This window comes from Poecilia formosa, unplaced genomic scaffold, assembly GCF_000485575.1.
Source record: "Poecilia formosa unplaced genomic scaffold, Poecilia_formosa-5.1.2 Scaffold56, whole genome shotgun sequence".
Lineage (NCBI taxonomy): Eukaryota > Metazoa > Chordata > Actinopteri > Cyprinodontiformes > Poeciliidae > Poecilia > Poecilia formosa.
Genome location: NW_006799995.1, coordinates 1722828 through 1742597, shown reverse-complemented (window position 1 = coordinate 1742597; position 19770 = coordinate 1722828). Strand labels below are relative to the sequence as shown.

Here is a 19770-nt window from a genome sequence, read left to right as displayed (position 1 = left end):
ATCTAACAGCCCCTGAAACTCTCTAAGAGCTGCACGCTTCATCTGCTAGAAATAAATCCAATACAACACCAAGACCCGCTGCATTAGAGGAAAGAGTGTGCGCATTTTCTACATGAATATCTTCTGCACAAAAAGTAAGTAGAAGGGCTGGTCGGTTTAAGTAAAGCAACAGTGCTGCTCGCCCTCCTATTTACCTGTGTTGGAGCATGTGACCACACAAGAGAAAGAAAAGGCCGCGGGGAGGCAGGGCATTGAATAGTGTTGTCGCAGCAGCCATGATGATGATGGAGCGTCTACAAATATGACTCCAAACAGGGTCATTTTGATGTACCGGCAGTAGGCAAAGGCTCGCCCGTTAACTCCTGACCTTTTCAGAATGACCTGTGGGGGGTAGGGGGTCTATCTGCCAGGGGAGGATGGAGAAAAAGGGAGAAACAGAGAGTGGGGCTGTGCAGTGTCACGCCCATTATGACCCGCTAAAAACTTGGACTGCTCTTTGGCGAGGAGCCATCCATCATCGGGGCCTCTCTAATCAGCATGTTTGTCACTGTAACTAAACAGTGGGCTGAGCCACATCGGCTCGCTATTGGCCCTGACAGGGAGAAATAAATCTGCTGCCGGCCAATGGGCTGCAGGCAGCCGAGCGTGACAGGAAAGGTGACAGACTCTTGAGGTCTCAACTAGTGCGAGATTAAGGGGAACTAGTCCAGACTCTGGGGTGGAGGAAACATTTGAACAGTTTTACTGGTCTTTAGCCAGGGGCTGACGTTGGGGCTGCGGCGGTGTGGGTGTTGAAAGTGAGAATGCCTTTGTCTTCGCTCTCGCTAAAGACAGGTCCATTTGTTCAGTTAGGAGGAACTCGAGTTCCCTTTGTACAACGCTAACAAATAGGTGCTCTGCTTGCTTTTCCCCATGACATCTCACACAGGAAAAGTCTTTCCTTTCGTAGTCGTACTGGATTTATTCTGACACATTCTTAGGGGAAGATGTCTTCTCTAACTACAGATTCTCTTTATAGGTGGAAGTAAATTTGGACTTGGTTTCTTTTAAAAACTACATATTTCAGATAAATGCCAGGAAGCTTTGCCAATAATGAAAAAAAAAAACAATCTGCAAACAAAATTCTCCCTGAAACAAGTCATGTTTAAGTGAAATGTTGGTCTCCGCATTAACAACCCCGCATGTTGAGCCAACTTGCTGTTGTTTTGTTATGTTATGACTGGCCCCCTTGCTTACATCTCAGCAGGCGGGCTGTACACAGAAGCTGAAAAGCTGTGGTTACTTTACCACTTGGAGCAGGAATCCTTTTTCCACAACAGCTAGTGGCTTGCAAACGGGGAAAAACAAAGTTTTCTTGACGCAATGACGTTTGCTACCAGAGGCTTGGAGGAAAAACAAAACAACAACAAAAAAAACCTTCTGGGAAACCTCAGGAAATCACAACCGGCACTATTATTTTTAAGGTTTTATGTCTGACATCATATCACTGTAATCCTTGCTTTCTGTGCTGGTCTTCAGCAGATTTGGTTAGTGTCTAAGCTAACTGTATTGTATGGATCTCAGATTCAAACACATATCTTTTGTTTCTAAAGTTTGAGAAGACAGTTCAAGACATGGTTTTGGATATGAGCAGAATGACTCTATGCCCAGGGCACTATGGCCCAGGGTTGCCATTTGCATCCAAATTAAGACAACTGTTATTGGTTACTTTATTAACTACTTCTTTGCGTCTTCAGTCTTAAATCCAACTTAAGATTCACCAAACCTTTCCAATGTCTTAGTTTTTCACTTTTGGTAAGAGACGAGCATGGGAAGTATCTCTCAAGTAGAGCATGACTAGAAAAAAAACAGCTCTTTTTTTTAAGGGCAATATTTATAGTAAGTACAGTAAAACATTATTATGGAAAGTATGAGCAGCAAGCCTGGCTATTGGTGGAGACCTCAAGGGATCAGGTTGCAGGAGGAGGAGCTTGCCCAGGATGGTGTTCATAGAAAAAAAAAATTGCTACTGGTTCAAGGTTAAAACAAAAGTACAACTTGACTTTGGGATTTAAGAGCTGCTGATGCTGCAAGGTTTGCATTTAATAATTACAGTTTGAAGTCTGAAAAGGTGACACTAAAACTGATAAAGACTGAGCATGTTTCCATGAATTAGGAATTAACGTTTTAAGTTAAAATAATATTTTGGTTCTGTGATTCTATGTGAACACTGGTAATCACTATTTGAAATTTGGAGTTCATAAAAAGGCATTGCAGATCTCTTAAAAGTGTTTTTTCTTCTTCTTGCAAAGCAATATCCAGTTACTTTCAGTAGGTGTTTCTATCTGGTAAATTAAGTGTGAGTTGTTGTCAACTATGTAGATGCATGCAATATTTCACTCATCATGCTGAAATGCCAAAAAAGTTTGTTTAGTTAAAACAACTGTTTTTTTCCCCAATCTTGTATACAGCAATATAATTTTTAAAGTTCAATTCAATTATATATTTTGTTTTAAGGAGATTATTGGAGTGCACTGAAGTTTACCGCTAATTTTCCTTTATAAGTGTTCAGAATGACAGAATTGTTTCATTAATTATTTGTAAGCACTGTGATAATACCGTTGTGATTAGTAGCATTAGCTACTAATGATGCTTAAGTTGCTGCTTCCCGTTTTCGATCTACGCAAAACTAAAGAGTGGTTCATTTTTTCAGCAGGTCTGGCCTGAATTTGATCATCTCCAGTTCAAACTCTAAAACAGAATGATGAAACCCTAATTGCAGATCCTTGAAATGTTTTTTTTTTTTTTTTATAAAAACACAGAAATTGGGATACTTTGTTTGCCCACTAAATATTTTATGAAAGTCTTGACTTGAAAACCCAGCATTGTGTATTATTGCCTTAGCTGGATGTATTTTTACACCCCTGCCATTTACAAAACATATTGCTCACATAATCAATGCTCTTAGGCAATGCTCCTGTCCAACATCCTCCACTTAGGTACACAGGCACAGATTCTTAGGCTAAATGAATATCTTCAGTTTCATTGTGTAAGTGGACACATCAAATAGGAAACATGTTCATTCTTAACAACACTGGTAGTAACCTTGGGTCACATTTCAAGCTCTCCGGATTATAGTAGTGGTGGCGTCTGGGTGCGGAAAAGGGGGAGCACATGCATATACTCATTTCTGCCAAGTAAAATGACACTATATCAAATCAAGCATTTCCATATGTGGACTGGCCCTTAGTGCAGCTATGTAGGGACCATGGCAATGCACCAAAAGATGGGCTGTGCTCTCCTGTTCAGTAGCATTTTATGATCTTTGGAGCCTCCTACTGAGAGGAGAAAGAACTTGTCTCCCGCTGGATATGCTACTGTGATATGTGATATGATAGTTGATATGATGATATGATGTGATATGATAGTTGATATGATGAACAAACAAACAAAAACAAAAAAGCTGCAACTGTCCTCAATGTTGACATATATGTTAATCAGTTCAGTGTCTTGCAAAAGTATTCGAGGTTTATTTTTAATTTTCTCAAATTAAAACCACAAACGTTTCAATGATTTATTGAGATGTGCATGATAGACCAACACAACAAGGTCAAATTGTCAAGCAAACAGAAAAAAATATAAATACTTTCAAATTTGTTTTTTTTTTTACAAATAAACATCTAAAACATATTTTGCTTTTTGATGCAGTTAAAACTGCCAACTTTGAATGTGCCAATTCTTTATTGCATAATGGCTTTAGCTCTGTGAGACTGGATGGAGATGGATATTTACGTTTGGACATAGACTTTCCCCATTATAAAATACATTATGATTTCACTTAAGTAATTCTACTGGTAATCTGACTGCAAGTTGATTGTTGTTTTCCTCCTGGACAATAAGTAATAATAGTATTTCCCTTTCCACCAGAGCAGACTTAAAAACGTACAAGACTAGAAGCCAACCAGTTTTTTTTCTGTACATGCTAGGCTACATAATGATGGAGCAATTTCTCCACACTTACTAATGTTTAGACATGTACCTTCTCCATGACGCAATATTTGATTGCATCTTACTAATCATACTAACTTACAAAGTATATGAACATTAATCGTCTTACCTTGTATAAAATGTTCACTACAAATCCACTATTACGCCAAGGACTGCCAGTCATTATGATTGACGGCTGCTAACCATCGCTGCCGTGACTTTCCTCATTAAAAGTTCTGCAATAAAATGAAAAGTCTGGTTTGCATCCTTGTCAGTTTGTGCAGCCAACCACACAGCATCCTATGACAAATTTTAAGGTGAAATCAACGACATAAAAGCGATATGAGGTTACAAGCTATCTGTTTTTTGACTAGCTTTACCGGAGCACAGGTTGGTTTGGCGTTTGTCATGGCAGAGTGGGCCGCATTCTGAAGAGCGTGACATCACTAGGAAAACAGCAAATACATGATGTTTAGTATGTTGGCCAGAAAGTTCAGTTTTTGTCCGATCAAAACTCATCGGTTGCACTAGTTTTGAAAAATAAGAACATGAGGCAAAGTACAAATGCACAGCACACTTTTTTAGATAAAAAAAGTGTACCAATTGATACATAAAGTACAAATAAGTTTGTTGTTTTAATATGACAAAACTTGAAAAGGTACGAAGGGTGTAAATATTTTTGCGTGGCTCTACGTGTAACATTATCATGCAAATGCAACTGTTAAAAAAAAATCTATTTTGTCTACATCATCAGTTCTTTAAAGCGGCTTTAGTCATTGCTGAGCAGGCACTAAGACTAAGCTTGTGCAGACACAAAAATGCAGGGGGACATATGGATCATGAGTACGGGAGACAGCCTCACTTTCCAGAAGTTAATGACTTCTACTTCACCATTAGACGTGGGAACTCAGGCCATAAATCTCAAGACCTCTCTGGACTTGTCTGAAGGCCTTAGATAATTGAGCAGTGGTCTGCAGCGCTGGCCTTCCTAATGCAAGCTTGTGTACTATATCAGAAAGTCCCATTTTGTCAGCTGCTGCAGATTCATAGGAAAGGTCAACAAACCTTTTCATCAAAACACTAAACAATCACGTGTGTGCCCCAAAATTTTCCAAGATGGCACTTTTTTTCTTTCCATGGTTAGTGGATCCCCTCCTCCTCTCAAAAGAAATTAAATTAGCCAGACTGCCACAGCGTGGGTCAATGGCTCAGGCAGTGGCCTTTTCCTGAAAGCTGCACTTCACCAAGCTTGTCTTTACATACATAAATTAGTCCAGGAGTGCTGGGTTAAAACATGTCAGGGTCTAAACGAAGATTGAGTGATGAGGTCGAACAGGGGAGACAAAGGACCACTAGGAAAGGAGCAACTCTTGTCCTTCACTGCTTCATCGCTGACCCCCACCTCTCCCTGCTTCTCTCATCAAAAATGGAGGAGGAGGGGACGTCAAGTTCTCTGGTACATGAGTTGGCACAAGTTATAGCTCAGGAAGTCCAGGAGACGTCTCTGCCTGCCCCTAGAGTGAAACCCAAAACCTGCGACACGGCCAATACATGTCATATTCTTGCCGTCGAAAACAGTTTATTTTCCAGGGAATTTCAGCTTGAAACTGGTCTTCAAAATTATCTGGATTTGTTTGGAAAAAAAATAAAAAATTAAAAATCAAGGTAGAGAGAGTTGGCCCAACTGCAAACAAAAGACCACTGTACTGTATATATTATATATCTTCAGTTGTTAAGTTTACGTCAAATATTTGACAATTTTGTTTAATATAAAATAAAAAAAACATACGATATAGGAAACATTCCTGTGCATGGTGCATGAACTTAAGTTCTGTAAATGTTTCCTACCTACACGTGAGCTTCATTTACAGCTAAATGCAGGAAACACACGTGAACATTTGCAACTGAATTAAATTGTAGCTCTTGCATTGCTATGAAATCTGATTTGTATACATGGGTAATATTTTAAACCAGTGAGCTGCTAAAAAAAATAAATAATATTTCACGTGAGCAGTTTGTCTTTGACAATATGTCAGTCAAAAAAAAACAACACTTCTGAGCTTTAGCTAGAGTAACTTAAATGATACAAATTATATAGCCATTTCAACAAGGACGTTTTTACTAAATTTTCAGTTATTTCTGGCTTTTCTGTTCATTTTAGTGTCAAATCTGATTGAAGTTTTCTTGTCAAAGACAATTTTTGATTTAGAAAATAGTTTTATCACAAATTAGTTATGTGCAGCTCTGCATAATTAGTAAATTAACTTTAGCATTCAGGTTAAAGATAGATAAGTTAAGTTGTTTCATTAACTCTATCTGTACTTTTACGTCCTGATCTGATCCCAGCTATCGGCTTGAAGTCTTTATGGAGGAATTTTCAAACAATCTGCATCAAAGACCCTGAGAAACCAGAACTCATCATATCTATTCTTGTTCTATAATGTTCTGCCAGTTCATCCTTAGCAAGAAATAGTTCTGAACTCTTAGTTCAAGTAGGTTAAAATGAATCGATTCATGTTCACATTTGACCACCAAAACATTTTTCAATAAGTTTCTCAGCTTCTTTACCATGGCACATTTTTGCTCATTCATTATAATTTATCTGAAATAGCATTTATAAAACTATATACGTATGTTATGATGACATCCATGAATTGGGATATAGACCAAGTCCTTGCCTTGGTTTATCCTTTCCTGTTGTCTTTGCTTATATAAACTTTATTTTATATTAGCTTCTATTCAAACAGATGTTCTTATTCACATGTTGTAAAAGTTTCATTAGCAGAAGAAAATGCTTGAAAGATTTCCATTTAGACCACAATTTTAACTGCTGGCACTTTTAACCCTCTCATTACCATCAAGTCAGCGGAGCGGAGATGGGTCTTCCAGCGATATTTTCTTATTCGTTGCTCTTTAAACATGCATTGCACAGTCGATAACCACAGTAAAATTGAACAACCACAAAATACAGAAAGTCAAAGTTGTTTTGATAAACGCACGCACTCATGCAATTTTTTGTTTTGATAGTGCCACAACTATAAAAGTCAAGCTAAATTCATATTGTACAATCTCTAACGGAGGTGTCCCACCAAGACGTTCCTCTAACAAAATCCTGACTCTGTTTAATAACATTGGCTGACAAAGTCTCCTGTCATGTAACTTAAATTTCTTTTGTTCTTTTAGTTGCTTAACCGCAGGTTCTGGTATTCCAGTATATTCCAGTATAATTTCTATTCAAGAAAAAGACAAAAGAAATGAAACTGTTAATAATTTATTTGAGTATATTACTGGTTATGTTGTCAGATATTTGAGGCTCTGGATCCCGTTTTCTCAAGCACTTAATAATTATAATGATTTGAATTCCAAAACTGGTGAGAGGACTATTTACGAGGAAGAAAATAAATATCTGGGATGAGATTTTGAAAGGCAAACACAGAAATCTCAAATTACATTATCAATTTTTCTTATATCTCTGGATAAGAATTCAGAGATTCATTTTAAATGCAGAAAATGTATAGTCCAATAATTCAATTCATAAATAAACCACACTGCAATTCGTAAAGCAAAGTAAAAATTAAGGAATTAAAGACAATTAAAGTTGACCATAGTCACTATTAGGTGTAAAAAAATAAATAAAATTTAAAAAAAAAAGTCTGTGCCTTTAAAAGTTCTCGTTCCAGCATTAACACCAAGTTGGTGAGGCTTGGCGTAGAATGGGTGGGGGCAGGCAGGGTCTCTGCTCCTCTGTTTAAAAAACCCTGAGGTATTAGGGTGGACTAATCTTTAAAAGGTTAATTTATTCATAGAGATTTTGACAGAGATGTATGGCTCAACCAACATCTCAGGCACCTCTTCCCAGAGGGAGACGACTTGTGCAAAGAACAGAGGGGGAAAAGGGAGAGGAGGAAGGAGGGGTGCAGGCAGGCAGAAAGATGGAGTGCAGAGGAAGAGAGACAGAGTGGTGGAGTCAACACACTATAAACACAAACACATAATTACCTCATAGTGGCTGACAATGACTCTGGCCTTTAACCCACTGGACTTAGTGCTCCTCAGTCTGTGTTCTTTACTAGGAAAAGAAAACACAAATTTATTTTAGATAAAATAAAATAGCTAAAAAAATCTTAGGACATTAAACACAAAACATTTTGTACATACATTTTTCTCTTATTAATTGGTTTGAGTTCTTAATCTGCTGCTAATTCTAATAACGAGTAATTAAAAAAAACAAAACAAAACTGAGAGCATCATAAATCAGCCATGACCATGCAGCTGAACAACGGTGAAAGGAAAGATCCTTGCTCTAAATACGTGGGTCAGGAGCCCTCTAGCCTCGCAACAATGCAATTAAACAAGTTATCAACAATATTCAAATAAAACAGCCGTGAACTTAGGCAGGCTTTCTCACATTACTAATGATTAGCTGCTGTGCTTATGTGAACTGTGTAGCCAGAGGCGACAGAGTGAGGAGTTTTTGGTCTAAACCAGCTGCACAAATGCACAACCACAACAAGAGTTGTGGAGCGTATGAGAAGCAGCAGCTTGAGCTTCTTGTAATGATTAGACTGAAGGCAACCATTCTCTAAGTCTCCATAGCAATGCTCTATTTTTACTTTATTTTTTCCTGCCAGGGAAAAAAATAAAAAATAAAAAATTGCGGACTTTTTTTAACAGGCCACTTTTTGACAAAAATGTCAAAAAGTGCTTCTAAATAAAATAAGTACAATAAATGCCATACAATTAAAATATAATAATGTACTGTCCATAAATATTGTAGAAATATATTAGTTTGCTTGATTATTTCGGTGCCACGACCTCCAAATCTCTACAGGAATGTTTCAACTTTTGGACACTCATGCTGTCACTATTTAATGAGAATCAAGGGGAAAAAAAGTCACTTTGTTTAAATGTGAACAGCAACTTCCTTGTAGCCTGTTGATGCAAAGGCTTTTTTGTAATTTCTGCCATTCTCTTGTTGATGAATGAAACATTGCCCTGGAAGAAGTGTACACAATACAAACCATGCTGGCTTGTATTTTTCTTTTTTCTCATTTTCCAACCGCTAAAAGCAGAAAGTGTGGAGCTTAGAGCTCCTTTAATGTGTAACAAAGGTCTGGACCTGGTGGAAGAGGCTTTGTTTTAAATGATGTAAAATGGTGTTTTTTACAAGGCAAAACAATGTTATTATTACAATGTGTTAACAGAAGACTTGGAAATCAAAGCTTGCTTAATGATAGGGACCAGGAAAACATCTGCTCATCTTGCTGTTGTTGCATCTAAACGATATGAAATATAATTTTGTTTACTCTTTTCCATAATCGCAATTTCTCTAACTTTTTTCGCCAGCTTTAGAATCTCTGTCACTAAAAATATCAGTACGGTGTGCATACATCCATCTGAAAAGTATCACTGGCATTTAGGAGTCTGAATGCATGGAACATGGAGTAAATTATTGAATCAAATGTTGCAAAAAAGCAATTACAATTCTGCACTGATGTTGGGAGGAGAGGTTAAAAGTTACATTGTGTAGATCTAACTATTAATGATAAAATGGACACTAACTATATGATTCAGACCATTTCAAAGGATAGTGGAAAGTTTATGAATAAAACAAACTAGAAACTATCTCTTAATTCTTCATATTAATGGACAAAAAATAAAGTACATGTTTTAAGAATTTCATATGGAAATATGTTGAAATTATGTGGATACAGTCCAAAACATGACTGTTAGGTTAATTGGTTATTTAAGCTTAGGTTATTTAATTTGTTTTTGAAGAGCTTTTTACCGTGCTTTAAGGTGGTCACATGTGCTCATATATCCAATGTTTCCCTCTTTGCGAATGTTCCCCAAACCTTTTTTAATTTAAGCTCCTCAGTTTCATAATAAATACTAAATAATGTATGTTTTTTGGCAAAACAGTCAGGAAACTGGCTAACCCAATGTCAGGCTATAACGTGTCGACTTGCAACATTCACCATCAACAGTACTAATGTGTTACAGCTATGATGTTTGGAGGGCCAGCTTCGGTTCATTAAATGGAAACACTAAGGCTGTGAAACACACTGAGGTAAAAGCCTGAGTGCACGCAGAGGGCTGCATGCCCAGTGGTTGGTGCACTTATGTGTCAAAGCTGAAAGGGAAAGGTTTCTATGCAAGTTACACCTGTTTTGTTAAAATATAGCTTTGATTTAAGAAGAAAAAGTACGAGAATGGGGTTCTTAAAACCTGATGAAATATACGTGTCCCACTGAAGACTTTTAACTGACCACATTACAACAATGTCATAAATCCAACTTCTCTACTTTGTCAAGGGGAAAATAGCTCAAAACAAGTGTCCTACACTTGGTTGCACTAAACCATTTCTGATTAGCAACGACAATACTTATCAGAACACTCTTTTTCAGTTTTGTTTTTAATCGACTTCAGTGTCTCTGCAGTGGAAATACTTGGAAACTGTTTCAGCAATCAATCAATCAATCAATCAATCAATCAGTTTATTCACTCAAAAAAATACATTACATCACCACTGTACAAAAACATTGCCTTGTAACAATTCATTGTGAAAAGGAGCAGGAAGAAGAAAAACCTTATAAAAACCTGCCCTTTTCTCAATAATTAAAAAAATAAATCGTTTTATTTTCATGACCACATATGTAAAATGCAGACTATAACTTACAAAGCATATATCATTCTCCTCATTGTTAACTCAAAAGTGTATGACTTAATTTATTATTTTTTTCCTTATCAAAAAGGGTGAGAAGTTGGAAGTGCAAGCACATCAGACTGTCAACAGCACTCTACGTAAGCCATTGCCAATTCCAGTAAGGTGTTTAGTCAAAGATATAAAAAGTTATCCAATAAGGAAAATATATGTATTTTCTGCAACATTTTGAAACCTGTGTGTGGCTCAATCAGGTGCAACAGAAGAACCAAAGACTTTCAGTGAATAACAAGATGGGCAAATGAAGTACAGCAAAGTTTTAACAATCTGTTAGTTGGAAGAGCTGGCAGATTTCTTAATCCAAATTCTCTACGATACAGACATAAACATTGCAACTTTGCGATGCAAGAGCTTCTCGCCATACTAATCACAAAAATAACTGCCCAGTCCCACGACAGCTTCCTCCAGACACAAGTCAATGTGCTTCTGGGCAGAGCATTTAACCCCAAGTTGCCTACCAATCTGCGTATCAATAAATGGGTGTGCGCGTGTGTTTGTGAGTGTGAATGAGTGATTGTAGTTTTACTGTAAAGTGTAGTCATTATGACTGGAAAAGCGCATTTTAAGTTCAGTTCATTTTCCATTCCATTTACTATGACTGCTCCTAATGTAAGGAATTAATGACTGTACCCAGCAGGAAAGCAAGAAAAACATATACTGAATGAAGTTTTAATGTCTTCTTATAATAATTCCGAATTAAATGTCTGTATCAGCAGGAATTAGCTATTGAAAAAAATAAGGATGAGACGTTAGCTCAAAACTTCTGATCAGTGAATCTATTCTAACCATCATTCTACCAGTGGGAAAAACTGTTTTTTAAAAAAAATAAATAAATCACTTTGCTTCTTGCAAAATGTAACAAACATGTATTCAAATTGAAGTTATAAAGCACACTGATGGTTTACATATATGAATACTATCACAGGTGTGGTTGGATTGAACTAAAGATTTTTATGTTTTTTTTTTATCATAATGACGCTTTTATCTCCTGGTCCAACAGGTCAAACCTTTGCATGGACCATGAAGAAGCACAACTTTAACTATGTCATGTGTCACCTTCCTGTTCTATTCTGGACGATGCTGGTCTCCTAGGTTCCCCGTCACTCTCGTACCCTCGCTCTTGGCGCATCTAATTGAAAGCGATTTTGAGGTATGGAGAGTTCCGTTTCTTCTCTAATCCTTCCACTGGGGAGGCTCACATGGTCTCAATTACCCTCACCCCACCCCAGAACACTGGGTCCCCTCTCTCTGCTCTCCATCCATCTGCCTGGCCTGCTCCTCTGCCAATGCACTGGCCCAGGACCTTTTCAGCAGTTTATGTTATTAAGCACATACTGCTGAGTTCCTGTCCTTGACAGGGGCCTGGAGATGTTATCTCCCCTGCCGCCGTATACAGTTACCTACAAAATATCCCATAAATTAGATTGGGATTGGCAAATCGGAATACCGAGGTGGAGGCTGTGGTGGTCAGGGATTGGCTTGGGGGTAGAGGGTGTGGAGGAAGAGCTAAAGCAAAGCACACTGTATTAGCAAGGAAGAAGCCCCATGTGTTTACATTGGACGGAGAGCCTCTGGGAGGTATGTCACTGGCAAACTGAAGGTGAATTGAGGAGAGTGTGGCATTTAAGCGCTTTGGGATAAGGTGAAGAGGAGAGCCAAATCCTGTTCCTATTTGCATAGAGATTCTTTTGGAAGTGGAATTAAATGTCTAGCCTGACATGAGTTAGACTGGGCATTTATTGAGCTTGAGGGATTTTGCACAATGATATGCATGCATCCCCCTCCTATAATTAAACAAGGCTGTATTTGGACAAGTTACTTTTCAAGTCCAGGACAGCTCTGTCAATCCTCAAAGCCTGAAGAAAGTCTTGAGCCAAGACATCCGTGGCCAATTACATTAGGTGGAACCTGTGAGGTCTTCAAACAATGGGCTCTCAGAGGATCAGCAATAATACAAACATGGCCCTTGACACACAACTGCAGCACTTATGGATCTAAGCTGCAGAGGGTAAAGACATAATGGCAATCACAAATTAATTACACTGGCCAACAAACTATAAAAGTTCATGGTCATTTAGAGCTTTGCACGACGTTAAAACTGTGGAGAAGCGGGGGAAAATACAAATTTCTCTCTCAAAATTTTATTTTATAATATTATTTCTTAAAATCTTTAATGTTTGGTCAGATCAATTGAGCTCTTTTTATGGTCACTAATCCCTTAATCTGACAGAAATAGAAATTTAACAATGAAAATTTTATATATAATCTATCAAATCAAAAAAAAAGGAATTAAAGAATATATATGCATTTTTAACAATTTGGACAGAGGTGCTCAAATTAATATAACTAATCAAAAAAAGTGCATTAAGACTTGGACACAACTGAGTTTTATTAATTGAATGAGGATAATTATTATTCCTCAGTCCCAAATTATTCTTAATGTAACTTTGAAAGATCAAACTGAATAAAACCAAATACACCAGATAAATGAGGATGCACTTGGAGCTGTGAGTGCACATAGACAAATTTTATAGATAAAGAGGATCAAATCTGTCACGATCCACCTTCATTGTTCATTTAATTTCATAAATTACAAGTCATCTGGTTTGTTCTTCAAATTAAAACGGAAAACCACAAACTTATTTGTTATTAAGACATGAAAAGCTTTATGACACAGAGTGCCACAAAAATCCTGTCAATAACAACCACAGATGGTAAGCTTGGTCGCGATGTTCGCATTACCGTTGTCTGGCCCTTCACTAAAGGGCCAGATGAGGCCAAAGCAAAATGTTGCAGAATGAGGAGCTGATGGTGGATTTGTTAAGTTTTAGTCATGAGACAGATTACACATAAAGTCTTCTGGCGAAACGCACACTTTGAAATGGTCCAAAGTTTTTGGTGATTAATTCCTTTCAAAGTATTGCTATATTTTTTGCAAACACTGGGTGAGGTCTGAGATTATAATTGATGCCTGAGAGGCGTATTGGCTCAATGTACAGAATACTAGCTATCGCTATGTTACTTTTAGCTGGGTACAGACTTTCTAAAATCTAGTTTACCTCAGTAGCATGTAAACATTTTCCTGAAAAACCCATATATAATGTAACCCCCTTTACAGGCAGCTTCTGTCTCAGTGTTGAAGGTAAAGTCATTGATACAATACTTTTTTTTTTCTTTAACAACACCATATCTTTCTGTGAAACACAATTGAACATCAGTAAACAAACAAAATCTTGTACAATAAAAAACGTTACAAAGAAGACATAAAATAAATAACTGTTGAATATAGCAAAGATTAAAATAGCATGGCAATATATAAATCCACAACCAACTCATACATTGTCACATGCCAGAGACAAATTGAATTAATAACCTGAACCCGACTGCAGTTTTAAATGACTGGGATCAAATGTATTTAATTGACTTTTAACCTGGTCATACAACTGAACCAAGTTGACCTTTTTCGTGACAATATTTGTTGAACTTGGAAGTTTAAGTTTAGAAATAGCCCTGTCACAAAGCATATGCACAGTAAATTGGACTAAAAATAAACAGAGACTCCCAAACAAAAAATCAAGTTCTATATCAACCCAACAATTTCATAAAATCCAGAAGACTATAGTTTGTAAGTGATGTAGCTGTTTTGTTTTCAGTAAAACGGAGCATATTCAATGAAGTTTAAGTGAAAATTAGAAGAAGCAGAGAAAAACTGGGGCACTGGATATGGGTCAAGAGTTCAGCCTTAACTTGCATGGCTAATGTGGCACACTGTCCTTAAATTAGAAGTGACCTCCCTGGCCAGCCCGCAGCAGTTTAAAAGCCAAAGCAAACTCTTCAAACTCTTAAAGACAGAGCAAGCTGCATGTTCCAGTTAAGGAAGGTTGTGGGGTTAAGAGAAATATTCAGCCAGCATATGTTGGTACAGTTTAGATTCAGTAAGCGGTCTGCGAAAAAGTCTTGTAAAACTTTAGGATGTCAGAAAAATTGAAACATAACACAGAGCAACAGGAATGAACAGCTACTCCAGCCTGAAGGTTTATAAAAAGGAAAACGCCATAAATTACAAGTTTCCAAAAAATTTGGAGAGTCATTGTTAAATAAACACTGTAGCTGTGGTAACAACCGCCAGTATTAAAGTTAGAACAACGTACTGGCTTCAATGCGCGAAACGGCTATAAAGAATAATGTTTTGGGCTATGTTTTTGGAGATGTCCGCATTTACCACAATAAGCAACGCCGCATGTGGAGAAGCATTCAGAAACTGCATAACATTATTAAAGGCTTTGGAACTATGTCACTCTTTTATAGTGCCTTTTTTTCTCATAAATGTTTTGAGATTAAGATAAAAAAAATAAATCAGAAATTGTGTAAGTGATTGCACAAACATGCTAGAATATTTGAATCATTTTGTGCTAATGACACATTAATGAAAGATGTATCAAAACATGAATCACAGAAAGCACACAATATAAAATAAAAATGAATTATATAATAACCATAAAATATAAAACATGTCCCTAAACTTTAAATATGAAATATTACCTGAAATATTGATGGTTAAATCCACTTTGCTTATTCGTAAGAAATAACAAGCCGGTATTCTGTCCATTCATTATCCTGTCCATTACTTGACCTACATTATATACAGTTTATCATTATCACTTTACCCAATAAGCTTATCAGGAACAACTGCTTTTACTGCAATTAGCTGATTATTTAAAGAGTAACTAAACCCCATGAACATTTTTGTACTGTGAGTTGAGCCTTAACAATGCTGCTATCTTTATTATTTTGTCCAAATTGTGACATTTCTGTCTAAAACTAAAACTATTTCAGTGGTGTCCTCTTTGGGTGAACGGTGGCGTTTGCAATGACATTTTTCTATCGTTTGCAACAGTACAGCTTGTTTGATGTCTACATCACAGCCCCCAATGGAGAGTCATTATTCGAATATAAAACCATCTCACTCAGACACGTGTCACCATGGCGAGTCAGAAGCTGGAAGCTGGAGTATTGATCATAGCATTTTTTAGCTTTGCATGATTTATTTGCCATGTGGACACGGACTGCACTGTGTCTCTTCTCTACTCTGACTGCAGGTGGGTAAGGGCTCACAGCAGCTCTCACTTCTCACTGAGGATAGCTACTGCAGAGTGATTGGAGCTTTCTTTTGTTGTCGGCAAAGTCTGTAATAACCACTTATTCTCTGTGGTCAGTGTTTGCAATAGAACCACAGCGGAACGACATTATGTAATGTTTGCATCTTTGCTTATTTATCACGAGTTATGTTATTGTAACATTTAAGACTGTAATAACTACTTTAGTAATTTGAGTACGTCGATTATAAAAATTCCTTGAGGCAAATTATCTGCCTCGAAGCTTTGTTAAATTATATTTTACTGTTTAGCGCACTGTGTTTCCGGGTGATTATTTATGTTGCGCAAGATTCTCACTTCCGCCTATGAGTCGTTGACGAATGCTAAGGGCTAGCAGCATATCATCCAATTTTCAAGTTCGTTGCATATTGATTGATGATAGATAATGTCATCAATCAATTTATTGTTTTTCAGGGGACCAACAGACATCCATAAAATGACTGGCATGATGCATGGAGTACGACAGCCTTTCGTCTCCCGTAGATGCTGCTAATGCGTGGTGGGTGAATTTATACAAGTGAAGCGGATACTGCTGTGCTGTATCTGATGCTTAGCGTTTACAGCTGAACCAGAAAAACTAATTTCATACCATTCCAGTTGCAAAAATGGGTGACGTAGAGTACCGTAGCAGTATATTCTGCCATATATATTTTTGTGACAAAGCACATGGACACAAAAACTATGAATGGCAGAGCAAAGTGAGTGTTTACTCAATAAATTGACTGAAGATGAATACATAAACTAAAAACTGGTGTATAGGCATTTTTTATAAGCATACTTGTGAGCCTACTTCTTTATTATTAAATTGTATATACATTGTTTGTGTAATTTTGGTCTGTGTTAACTTAAAAATTGAGCTGTAATTGTGCAGGATCATTTTCTGAACTACAAAAAAGTAATTATTAGGGATGCGCAAAAATTAAAAATTGGGTCGGTGTTGATATCCCATATTAAAACTGTTATGGCAGAACTGATCAATACTTTATCAAATTTTTATTTGATTTCTCGATTAATCGGCAGGATAATTGATAGAGCACTCAACTCCTAAAATAATCATTTACAACAGACTTAGTACAATTCACCAGTGTCACTGCATATCACATTTTCCTAATATTATGCTGCACTAATGATAATACATAAATAACTGGTAAACGTTTGACAAATTCCAATTTGGTGTCTGAGGGATGTGTTGTTGACTTGCTGAAAGTCAGCTGTTCATGTTAATATTAGCACTGAGTTAGCTGATCAGCTTTTGTTTAAAATATGGAGCTATTCTTTATATATATTTTAAATCTGATTTTAAAAAAGCAATTAACCCACTATAAAATTTGTTAAATTACATGACAAAGTATTCAATTTTAAAAAAATTATAATACTTTTCGTTCTCTAACCCCCACATGTACACAACCATCGGATGCAGCGGCGGCAATGTGTTTTTGATTTTATTTTCCTGATTCCTATAAAATGCACAATGCTGAACGAGTGTTGCGCTGGAGTTAAAATGGAGCCCTTGATGATAGAGTACCAATTCCTGATGTGGAGCTGCAGAGGCTGCCTGTGTTTGTCTGTTGTACACTCTGAAACATGTGGTTTTGGTTACAGAATGTTTTACTGCTCAACAACGTTTCTGCCTTGGAGCTCGGCACACTGCATAAAGACTACTTTGTCCCTTGATGCCCACACGGGGAGAGCCAGCCTTCAGTGCGCGCGAGCACACACACACACACAAACATGCATTCATCTCACGATGACAACAGCAAGCCAATTGAGTCAATTTTGATAGAGGGGAAATTTTCCCCAAGCCTGGTGAATATAAAGCATGGACAGGCATGTATATCATTTCTTAAAGAGCAAAAACCAAAATGTAAAAGGTAATTTTTTTTACAGTCCATCAGGATTATGACGTAATTCAACTCAGATTGTCTGCCTAAAATGTCTGCTACACCAGGACAGCAACAATACAGAGTATAAAAGTATCCACTGGGATAGAATAGGTAATTGAATAAGTTTAAAGGCATCATTACATCAGTGTAGTTTTTAAACCAATATAGAAGTATATTTATGAATTTCAAAATAGTATAAGATATTACATATATACCTATCATTTACAAATATGTTAAACACCAAGCCAAGCTCAGAGAAACAATTGGGTTGTATTTCAGGAAGCATGCTGACCAGCAGTGATGATGTATAAAAGATCAGTTTTGTCATCAACTGCACAATTAGAGTGGGCACAAAAAGACAAAGGTGGTGGCATTTTTAGTCCTGTTATGTTAGAAGTGGTGGACAAAGTACTCAACTCTAGTACTTAAGTGTATTGATACTCATGGTCAAACCTTACTCAACTACAAATAAAAGTTACTTGGTCAAAAGTTTTCTTAAGTGCTGAAGCACTTACTTTTTATTCAAAAATACAAATGATGTTTTCTGAAGTCAGTACATTTCTGCATTGTTCTGTGAGTGATGAAACTTTTGGACACCACTGCAGTAAGCGACGGTCACCACGCACAAAGTACATAATAGGCACAACAGATAGCATGAACAGTTTAAAATACTTTGATAGGGATTGCATGTTGGAGATGAATGGCTGGCTGGATTAAACTACCTGAATATGTGAGGACATTACAGGGATGTAGCAAAACACATGATCTTTTATTTATGAAGATTTATTATATTTTAGTATTTGCTGCTCCGATAATCTAGGAGCTGGCCTTCCTAGATTATATCATCAGGCAAAATGAACCCAAAGTTTAGCTGAATAACTCTGTCACAACAATGTTTTCTGACTTAAAAACAGTTTCTACACCACTATATATATATATATATATATATATATATATATATATATATATATATAGTTTCAAATTAACAATCCAGCCTCTCAGATACCTGCTGTTTCCATACAATCTGAAAGAACTAATTAAAATAAACAATATTAAGAGCCAATTAGATATTTTAGATTTATTTTTTAAAAATGTCATAAACTAAATGCACAATTTACTTTAGTATTATGAGATATTATGAAAGTAAACAAGTAAAGAAAGGACACATTCTTTGCATTAACGTTTAAAAATATAAATATATTTCACTAAAATGATAAAATAATGCAAATCTATTCTATGAGACTAGTTGCAATCCTGTCGTTATAACGTTATAACTGGTTGCTCCATACTGTCTGATAAGCTGCAAATTTTATTTGAGTTACTGAATTAAAGTCTGTCTTTATTATTGCTAAGTCTCCTTCGGTTCATCAAAAAAATGTTTTTTTTTCACCTGAAGTTACCAGTCCACAGATTAAGTTTATGTTTTGATTTTTTTTTGTTTTTTAATTTCAGCTAACCGGTAGCTGGTAGACATTATTTTATCCGTAATGGACTTTATTCATGGTCACTGGTTTTTATTAGTTCCTTAACTTAATTAATGATTTCCTCTATAATCTTTAAAGTGCTTTCTTTTTATGTAAATTTTTCTGACTACAATCCCAGTTGTCCATGAAAACAGAGGCCTCCTTTGATTGTATTAAATATGTTTGTGTGTAGAGTCAAGAGGTAAAGAATTTACCCATTGGATGCATTTCTGATAGCTTATGAGGCTGATGTATATAGGTACAGTTGAAGGTAATTATTCAACACTACATGTAGATACATTCACATAATATGTTCCAAACACCGGATTTACCCAAATAAACACCTATTAAACTTTGTCAAGTATTGCTTTTGTTGTTTAATGCATCTAGAACAGTGGTCCCCAAACTACGGCCTGCGGGCCGGATCCGGCCCGCCTCCACATTTGGTCCGGCCCCCTGAACAATACCAGAAAGCATTCAGATTTTTTTTTTCATATACCGTATTTTCCGGACAATAAGCCGGTTATATGTGGATTTTTCTTCAACCACAAGGGGGCTCTTTAGCAGGAAGTGAATCA

General features: G+C 36.7%; 1 long non-coding RNA gene across 1 annotated transcript in view; it reads right to left on the bottom strand.

The window, feature by feature from the left end:
• LOC103138965 (uncharacterized) overlaps positions 1-19770 on the bottom strand; it is a 42012-nt gene that overhangs the window by 16622 nt on the left and 5620 nt on the right. The window contains exon 2 of the long non-coding RNA XR_476351.2: positions 7966-8035. This is a non-coding gene — a long non-coding RNA (uncharacterized LOC103138965). The remainder of the gene's footprint in view (positions 1-7965; positions 8036-19770) is intronic.